The sequence below is a fragment of the Panthera uncia genome (assembly GCF_023721935.1).
Source record: "Panthera uncia isolate 11264 chromosome C1 unlocalized genomic scaffold, Puncia_PCG_1.0 HiC_scaffold_3, whole genome shotgun sequence".
Classification (NCBI taxonomy): domain Eukaryota; kingdom Metazoa; phylum Chordata; class Mammalia; order Carnivora; family Felidae; genus Panthera; species Panthera uncia.
The window spans coordinates 32,386,189-32,396,942 of record NW_026057584.1 but is presented as its reverse complement, the minus strand read 5'-3'; the positions used below and the strand labels follow the sequence as shown (position 1 = coordinate 32,396,942).

Genomic DNA, 10,754 nt, shown 5'->3' with positions numbered 1-10,754 from the left:
GTGTCTGCCATGACCTAATTAGGTTAATTACACGTATGATATTTTACCTTCTTAACAGTTTGGTAAGAAGGAAAACGGCTACTATACCAATCTTAAATTCCAGCACATCAGTCTTAATGCAGGGGTGATAGTGAACTCATGATACGTTAATAATACCAAACTATATGTTTTCTGAACCAGGGACTCTTTTTCATGCCTCTTCGTCCTTGTTGAGGCTGTTTTCCCTAGTTGGAATAACTTCTCTCACCCTTGCTTGGTAGTAATAACTCCATTTTTGAGACTATTTGGATGGTCGTCTAGGATAGTGTTCCTACTTGGATATCATTTGTATCCTTGAAAATTTTGTGTTGATATTTTGTTTGTTTGCTTTTCTCTGTATTGGACTGAAACTTCTTGAGTGCAGAGAACATGTATTCATTTTGATGTCCTGCTACATAGTACAGTATATGTCATGTAATATGTGTTCAGTGAATAAGAGTTTATTAAAACGGGCACCTGGGTGTCCCAGTTGGTTAAGCATCTGACTCTTGATTTTGGCTCAGGTCATGATCATCATGGTGGTGAGATTGAACCCCATGTTGGACTCTGCGCTCTGCATTGAGCCTGCCTAAGATTTTCTCTCTCCCTCTCCCTCTGCTCCTCCCCTGCTTGAGCTCTCTCTCTCTCTCTCTCTCTCTCTCTCTCTCTCCAAAAAAACAAAAAACAAAAAAACAAAATTATTAAAATAAACTGATGGAATTAAATTATATCATGGAGGGTCTAGAAGGAATTGTTTAATACTTTAGATGGGCTAACACTGAATGAGAACTAAGTACCTATATTTTATCTAATCTGGTTGTAGTTTATACTCAGAGCAAAAATAATTGTATTTTTCAGGTAGTGTAATGTACTGGACTAGACTAGGCAAGAGATTTAATGCTTGGGAATAGAAAGAAACTGACAGTAGATCTCCAGGGTGTTATCTGTAGAGGAAAACTGTCTCCTGCATTTTCCCACTCATGCTCCCTAAATATTGTCATTCTCTTCCTGCCCCCCTCCCCATTATCTATGCAATATCTGCCAAATCTGTGGTTCTATTTAGTAGAAGTAGAAAGGAAAAATAAATAATGGTAGGAATCTGGTGGTAGTGATATTATAGTTTTGAGGTGCTCTAGACGGGGTAAAGTTCTTACTCTTTTTATTTCCCAGTACCAATCCCAGAACATCAAATTGAGAAGTAAGTGTAAATCTTCTTCTTAGGGGTACACAATAAGGCATGAATAGCTTGGATGGTGCCAAACCATCTGGAGATCCAGGAAATCTCCCTTATAGCACTTTTCCTCCTTCCCCACTCCCCACCCGCACTGGGTGATAGAGGTAACCGTGATTATCTGAAACCTTAAGGTAGATACAGCTCAACAAATAATATGTAACTTCCATGTGTAATGTGATATGAAGATATGTAAGGCATAGTACTTACTCTCAAAGGGCTTACCACTCGGGGGCGTGGGAGTTTGGGTCAATGAAACATGCGCATATTATAAAACATGTGCTCTAAGTCTGATGACCGAATGCTGTGGGAATGAGTTCTCAATAAGAAATGATGAGTATCACAATCAGGGATGGTTTCCTTGAAGAGGCAAGGGATGGGTTGTTGAAGTTGATGGGTTACAGGTAAAGTAAATAGGCTAAGGTAAGAAGCAATGATCTATGTTTTGAGAACCATAAATTTCATTAAGCTGTAATCTAAGGTCCGAGTAGGGTTGAATGGGAGATAAATTCTAGGCAATATTAAGGGAGGCTGTAAATGATAAATAGGGGAGTTTACATAGAAGTAGGTATAAAGAAGCTATGGGGGTTTCAGAACTGATTTAGGAAGATGAATTTTTAGGACAGTCGTCAGATTGTAAGATACTACGGCTGACCTGGAAACCAGTATAAGTAGCACTAGAAAGGTAATGAGGACCTGAAGTAGATTGTAGGCAGTGGAATTGAAAGAAAGAATGTAAGACACAGATTGAATATAAGTATCTTGGCAACTAATTAGGTGTAGGATACAGAAAGTTGGAAAGTATGTTAGATCATGGAGTAATGGTGATAAGGAAGAGAATTAAGAAGTCGTTTTGGGTAAGGTGATGAGTTACGGATATATTGAGCTGGCATAATATGCAAGATGAGATGCTATGTCAACTAAAATATGGATTTTGCAGAGATGTAAGGTAAGCTGTAAATAGATTTTAAAATTCTGTGCTTGAAATTGATAGCTGAGGAAGGAATAAAGTTTCTTTCTGGGGAGTGAAAGTACGACAAGAAGAGAAGTAGTTTGAAGACAGGTTTTGGGAAAATCTCCACGTATAAAGTAATTGGTATCATGAGGGAAACTAAAGACATATCAAAGTTGGGAGGATTAATCATTGCATAATATGGACCTGCTAGGGAGGTTACTTTATTCTGTTTAAGAATCTGTCTTTGTAGGATTATTATACAGAGCATACATTGTAATGTTTTTCTGTAAACCTATGATAATTTCCTCTTTTCTAAAAGTTTTTTTCTTTTTTCTTAATCTCATTTAAGTAGGAACATTAAATAGCTGGGTTGAAGTGTTATTTATGCCTTTAGTACGTAAATTATATAACCGTAATCTAGTCAGTACTTAAACATACTTATAGCAAAGGTCAGTCACAGGCATTTACTTATCAGACATTGCTGCTTAGGAACTGCAAAACAACCTCTGTTAAAGTACTATTCACTGTTTCTTTTATAGGAAATAAGATATTGTAGCTTCTTTGTAATTAATAGGTTTCTCTGTTAAAGGTAAAGTAGAAATTCTGATATCAATTTTTATTGAATATTTTATGGGGAAAAAATCTCAACTTTAGTAAATATGCTGGTGAAGTGATCACAAAAATCTCAAACTTAGAATATCAGTTCTTGTTATACTAGATTCTTATAAAACCTTAATGAAGTCCTTGGGTTGACTTATTCATAGTAGATGTGCAGCAACCTCGACCCTTTACAACTTCATTTTGGACTTAGAAATAATAATAAAAAATCTTGGAGCCCCAAATAACTGTTTTAGTAAGCATGCAAATGTATAATACATTTCAGAAAGTTTAATTAAAAAAAATTGTTTTGGAACGTTTATGCCTTACAAATATTCCTTAGAGTTGACTAGGGTGGAACACTTAAATTTCTGTTCCTTTTTATTAATGCATGTGTTACAGTTAAAAAAAAAAAAAAAGTAATACCTCTGAGGTGCATGGGTGGCTCAGTCAGTTAAGTGTCCAACTCTTGATTTCAGCTCAGGTCATGATCTCACAGTTCACGGGTTCGAGCCCCAAATCGGCATCCATGCTGACCACGTGGGGCCTGCTTGGGATTCTCTCTCTCCCTCTCCATCTGCCCTTCCCTTGCTTGTTCTCTCTCTGCCCTTCCCTTGCTTGTTCTCTCTCTTAGAATAAATAAATAAACTTTAAAAAGTAATAGCTTTATTTTTTTCTGACACATAAAATTAATACTTGCCTGAAGTAATCTTTGTAAAAAGACCCAAATAAATTATATTCCCAACATTCAGAGAAAACTTATGTTGATATTTTGGGGCTTATTTTTTTCTGACTCTTTTCTTATGCTCATTTTTACATACAGGCACCTATAGAATCAGGATGATTGTGTTAAAATTGCTTCATAACTGGCTCTTTTGCACTTATTTTGTAGATATATTTCCGTCTCAGTAATACATAGCAATACTGTTCTCATTACTGTATGAATGTACTATATAAATGTACTGTTTAATCAGTCTTATGTTTCTTTTCCTTCCCCACTGTGTCATCAGTGAACACCCTATCTGTGCCTTTTTCATAATTGATTATTTTTCTGAGATAGATTTAGAGCTATAAAGGTAGTGGAATTTATATAAGCTTAGATCAGAATAGTGAAACCCTTGGAATAGAGGTATGTTTTTAGGGTAAATTATGACCTGATAAGCCAGAGAATAGTGTTTTATAGTGTCAGACTCAGGTGTATCAGAATAGTGTTAGTTGATCATGCTAAAGTGTTTCCAGAATTGCTGTGTTGAAGGATTGGAGGGGTAGCTATATATTCGAAAATGTGTGTTCTTTAACATTCAAATTGAGTGGTGGAGGATCTGATAGAGAAGATGATGAGGATGGCCTCTCTCCCAAATATGGGGAGAATTAGGTAATAGGTTGGGGATAGAATTAATGGCTAAGCCAAAATTAGAGGTGTCTGAATAAGTTCTGATTCCAGTATTATAATCCCATGATTTAGAGGCCAAGACAGAATAAGCTTTTTACAAATTAAGAATGAAAAATATATACAGTTATTTGTATAGGGAGTTGTTTATATATAGGGTGTTTATCCTATGAAAACATTACTCATGTCTTCATTGTTAACCTGTTTTGGTTATCAGTGCAAAGTAATAATGATGTAAAAGTTTCCTGATATTTTTATTTGAAGATTAATAAGGGAGTAGAGTTTTTTTTTACACATTTACTTAAGACTTGTCATAAAATGGTTTACCTGATTAAAAAGATACGTATAATACAAGTAATCTGTGGGAATTACTTTTTTTTTCTGAATCAGCTGTGTATAGTATGTTAATTCATTATTTTCTTGGTTAAAAATTGACCTAGGTAGGGGCACCTGGGTGGCTCAGTCGGTTAAGCATCCGACTTCAGCTCAGGTCACGATCTCACGGTCCGTGAGTTCGAGCCCCGCATCGGGCTCTGGGCTGATGGCCCAGAGCCTGGAGCCTGCTTCCGATTCTGTGTCTCCCTCTCTCTCTGCCCCTCCCCCGTTCATGCTCTGTCTCTCTCTGTCTCAAAAATAAATAAACATTAAAAAAAAAAATTAAAAAAAAAAAATCGACCTAGGTGTTTGACATAATTGATAATTGTTTTCAACATGCCTTTTCCTCATACTATCATATTATGTTTATTTCACTGTACTTCTTAGTTTTTATTAACCTTGTTTAATTCACATTAGTAATTTATTTATATGTCTTCTCCCATAATAGATCCCTCAGAGCAGATACAATGTTTTAAAATTCCTTAGCTCTGAGAGCAGTGTCTTATATATATGATAGTTATGTTACATTGAATGATAGGTCAACATTTTTTTTTTTTTTTTTGTAACAGTGGCCATACAGTTCTCCTTCATTGTAGTGTTCATTTTCAGCATTTACTTCTATGTGTCATTTTTTGTTATTTTTGTTTCATAGAGTTTACGTAAACCAGATTTTTGTCTCTTCTAATAAAAATAGTTACTAAGCTGTCTGTGAATTTTGTACAAGAATGAGTATTATAGGTTAATGAGTTATTTCTAGTTAATTGAATGCAATCTTATTCTGTGGGACCAAGATCAGAAAAAAGTATTTATCTCCCTAGTCTACATGTGTTCTGGGGCTGTTATCTTAATGCTTACAGGACTGTATTTGCATTCTTTTTTCATAATTACATATGAACTGACATAGTAATTCTTAGGCTTAAGTAAAGATCAAACCCTTTTAAATGGAAAGAAAGAAATCTGACTGCCTGTATTGACTTGATTTATTTTGAAAAATAAATGTAATTTTTATGCTAATGTTATTTAATGTTCAAACGCAAACTTAGATATAAGCCACTTAAAATTACAGCTGTCTTGGGGCGCCTGGGTGGCTCAGTCGGTTAAGCGGCCGACTTCCGCTCAAGTCGCGATCTCACGGTCCGTGAGTTCAAGCCCCGCGTCGGGCTCTGTGCTCATGGCTCAGAGCCTGGAGCCTGTTTCAGATTCTGTGTCTCCCTCTCTCTCTGCCTCTCCCCTGTTCATGCTCTGTCTCTTTCTGTCTCAAAATTAAATAAACGTTAAAAAAATTTTTTTTAATAAAATAAAAAAAAAATAAAATTACAGCTGTCTTGTAACAAGACATATTTATTAGTAACATATTTATTACTATAAATATGTAATAAATTTATAAACAAAATACTAAATTCAGGAGCACTAATGGTCATGGGTAATATTTTGCCAAAACTTAGTAGTCCTTGAAATTTGAATATGTGGTGGGTTTATAGATTCTTTTTTCTAACTTTTTTTTTAATGTTTATTTATTTTGGGAGAGTGAGGGAGAGAAAGAATCCCAAGCAGGCTCTACACTGTCAGTGCAGAGCCCAATGGGGGCTCAATCCTATGAACACAAAACTATGACGAGCCAAAATTAAGAGTCAGACCCTCAATAGACTGAGCCACCCAGGTGTCTCGGTTTACAGATTATTTTGAGCAGTATTACAGAGTGTACGATGGACTTCTCGGAGGTTCCTTGGAATGACTCAAGTCTCCTGGTTATTTAAGCCATTGCAAACCCTTTAAAAAACTTTAATTGCTTGTACAGCACAATGTAGTGTACACTTGGTCATCATTTGATGCGAATGCTTTATTTATATATTGTTTGCCTCTTTTATCTCATTAATTTGCTTTACAATTAAAGTAGCATGACTTTGGCCTGACACAGTTGAGCCCCAAAGCAGAGCTGAATTTGCTTTGCGTCTTAGTTTTTCAGTAATTCCAGAGGATTTATATTATGTAATGTTAATATGTGAATTTTAAAATTTTGTAAATACATTATTGTGGAAATTTAAGGTACAAAAAATTATTAAAGACATTTGCTGATTTCTGGGGAATATCTGTGAACTTTCATTTGGGATACCGTGATTTAGTCTCTCTCATAGTTATTCTTAAATAGATGCTACCTGATACCTTAAAAATCCTATAATCTGTGGCTCTTTATTGAATAATTTGCTTAGGTGTAGTATGAAAAATTTTGGCAAATGTCAGAATAGAAGAATTGGAATTTTGTTACCTTCAACTGTAGGGTATCTGTTAAATTTTTAAAAATAAATTTAATTTATGGTATAATTTATAAGCATAATTCTAATTTTATATAAGTTTGATGACAGTATAATTTTTGTATCTTTTAAAACTTTGTTGTTTTTAATTTTAATTTCAATATAGTTAACTAACATACAGTGTTAGTTTTAGGTGTATGGTACAGTGATTCAGCAATTCTATACATTGTCAGTGCTCATCATAAGAATACTCTTTAATCCCCATCACATATTTCACCCATCCCCCTACCCACCTCCCTTTGGCAACAGGAGAGTTCTCTATAGTTAAGAGTCTGTTTCAATTTTTACATCTTTTGTTGGCATTGACATTTGTGAAATTTGAAACAGATATGCCTGTGTTGAAAGTAGCTGACAACAGAGAATGATTTTGTGTTTGTTTTTAAGACTATTTTTTAGAGCAGTTTTAGGTCCACAGCAAAATTGAGAGGAAGGTATAGAGATTTCAACATCCCCCACGATATTGGTATATTTGTTACAATTGATGAACCTATCTTGACACATAATCACCCGAAGACCACAGTTTCACTTTAGAGTTCACTCGGTGTTTTGCATTCTGTGGGTTTTGACAAATGTGTAATGACATGTATCCCTTATGGTATCATACAGAGTATTTTCACTGCCCTAAAAATCCCCTGTGTTCCACCTATTCATCCCTTCTCTGACCAACCCTTGGCAAACCACTGTTGTTTTTACTGCCTTCATGGTCAGAGTCTTACCTTTTTCAGAATGTCTTATTGTTGGAATCATACAACATGTAGCCTTTTCAGATTCATCTTTTTTCATTTAGTAATAAGCATTTAAGGTTACTCCATGTCTTTTCAGTGCTTGCTAACTCATTTCTTTTTAGTGTGGTATGATGTACCACATCTTGATTGCTTCTAAGTTTGGCAATTATGAATAAAACTACTATAAACATTTCTGTATGTGTTTTTGTGTACACATAAGTTTCCATCTCCTTTGGGTAAATACCAAGAAGCTGGATTACTAGATCATCTGGTTAGAGTATGTTTAGTTTTGTAGGAAACCAACAACCTGTCTTCCAAAGTGGCTGTACCATTTTGCATTCCCACCAGCAGTGAATGAGAATTCCTGTTGTTCCACAGCCTCGTCAGTATTTGGTGTTATCAGTGTCCTGTACTTCAGACATTCTGATAAGGTGTAATGGTATCTTGTTGTTGTTTTAATTTACATTTCCCTGATGGCGTATGATGTGGAGCATCTTATCATGGGCTTATTGCCATCTGTGTGTCTTCTGTGATGAGGTGTGTGTGAAGGTCTTTGGTCCCTATTTTAATTGATTTTTTTTCCCTATTGTTGACTTTGAAGAGTTGTTTTTATTTTGAGTAACAGTCCTTTATCGGTTGTGTCTTCTGTAGATATTTTCTTCCAGTCTGCGGTTTGTCTTCTCATTTCTCTTGACATTGTCTTGTGTAGAGCAGAAGTTTTTAATTTCAATGAAATCTAATTTATCCGTTATTTATTTCATGGATCTTGCCTTTGATTTTGTATTTAAGAGTCATTGACATACCCAAGGTCACCCGGATTTTCTCCTGTGTTATCTTCCAGGAGTTGCATAGTTTTGCAGTTTACTTTTAGGTCTATCATCCATTTTGAGTTAATTTTTGTGAGGAGTGTAAGCTGTGTGTGTGTGTGTGTGTGTGTGTGTGTGTGTGTGTGTGTTATTTAAATGTCCAGTTGTTTCAGACCATTTGTTGAAAAGACCGTCTTTCCTCCATTGTATTGCCTTTGTTCCTTTGTTAAAGATAGTTAACTGTTTTTATGTGGTTCTATTTCTAGGCTGTTTTGTTCCATGGAACTTTTTTGTCCATTTTTAACCAGTACCACACTTGATTAGTATATCTGTCTTGATTACTATAGCGGTAGAGTGAATCTTGAAGTTGAGTAGTGTTAGTCTTCCCACTTTGTTGTTCTCCTTCAATACTGTATTGGCTATTCTGTGTCTTTTGCCTTTACATTTTAGAATCAGTTTGTTGATGTACACAAAATAATATGCTGGTATTTTGGTTGGGGTTGCATTGACTCTATATTTCAGATTGGGAAGAATGGGCATCTTGACAGTATTGAGTCTTCCTATCCATTTATTCAGTTCTTTGATTTTGTTTGTTGGGGTTTTGCCATGTTCCTTATATAGATCTCAGACATATTCTGTTAGATCTGTACTTAAGTATTTTATATTTTTGGTTATTAATGTAAGTGATATTGTTTTTAATATCAAATTCCACTTGTTCATTGCTACTGTATTCATTGCTGGAAAGCTGTTGACTTTTTTATGTTAACCTTGTATCCTGCAACCTTGATGTAATCTTTTTATTAAGTTCCAAGAATTTTTTTGGTCAATTCTTTGGGATTTCTATATAGGTGATCATGTCATCTATGCCCTTTCCTTCTAAAGGGTTTCAGGAATAACTTTTTTCTTTTAATACATTAGAAACCATTTAGTTTTATTAAATATATAAAGTTCATACTTGGTCTAAATAAAGCACTTAAATAAAGCACACCACTGTGTGCTCCTTGGTGAAAAAATAGATTACAAACAATCAAGAAACATTTTTGGGGATGCCTGGGTGGCCCAGTCAGTTAAGTGTCTGACTTCCGTGCAGGTCATGATCTCACGGTTAGTGGGTTTGAGCCCCACTTTGGGCTCTGACAGCTCAGAGCCTGGAGCCTGCTTCGGATTCTCTCTCTCTCTCTCTCTCTCTCTCTCTCTCTCTCTCCCCCTCTCCTCCCCCTCCCCCACTCACACTCAGTCTCTCTCAAAAATAAATAAATGTTAAAAAAAATAAAAGCATTTTTGTTCTTCTGATACAATCATCTGAGAGTTGTGCATTCTTTGGTTTTCAAGACTGAGGCCAATTATTTAGTAAACATGAATGTACAATAAATGTATGCCCTTGTAGAAAAGTAAGCTATACTTTTCTCTGATGTATGTGAATATTCTTTCATTTCAATCACATCAGCTGATATTCCTGACTTCTATATATTCATGACTTCACTATTATGAGGATACATCAGGATTTTAAAGGACTCCCAACTTTTTTTCCTTAAAGAGCAATTGGTATAGCAATTTATTTATAAAATTCACAGTGTTCCTTTGCCTTACTTTAATGTAGAAGAATGATGCCCTAAATACATACTTCATGTTGGTTTACATCAATGTTATATCAGCCACAAAAAGCATCTCTCATATATTTTACATTACAGGGTCTTCAGTCTTCTGTGGAAAAGTAGATATACACAAAGCCTACCTAATATAAAAGGGTCTCATATCTTTGATGATCAATCAGCTACATGATTTCATATATTCACTAGGAACAAAGGCAGAGCATGAAATGATAATATTTGCTCTTCAAAAAATCTCAAATACTATCCAATATAAAAAAGGGTACATTGAAAATATTTGTTTGTCCAGATATCCATCCCCTTGATCCTTTGAGGCATACTATCAAATACATTTTCTAAGTGTTTTAATTTTGAATTATTCTCTAGAGTTAATACTCTGATTTAGAGTAATTTCTGAAAAGTGTTAATGACTTGCTGCTTTTACTGTGAATTCAAGAAAAGTTGTTGATTGTTGTCATTGTGTTGAGCTTTTTATTTGTTAGGATGGAATAGTGTCTTTCAGGCTCCTTACATGTATAATCAGAATCTAGAAGTCTGTATGGTGGGTTTTTTTTTTAAGTATTTATCTTCTACCAGATTTGGTTTCAACTCTGTTGTTAATTCAAGTATTGATAAGAGTGAGATTACTGTGCTCTCTTCAGCAGCACATATACTAAATTTGGAACGATACAGAGAAGATTAGCGTGGCTCCTGTGCAAGGATGACATGCAAATTCATGAAGCGTTCCATGTTTTT

At 35.0% G+C, this 10,754-nt stretch overlaps 1 non-coding gene across 1 annotated transcript; it reads left to right on the top strand.

Annotated features, from left to right (window-relative positions):
• The first annotated feature begins 10,647 nt into the window (after positions 1 to 10,647).
• On the top strand, positions 10,648 to 10,754 carry LOC125912057 (U6 spliceosomal RNA). Its single transcript, XR_007454608.1, has one exon. It is a non-coding gene; the product is annotated as a U6 spliceosomal RNA (small nuclear RNA).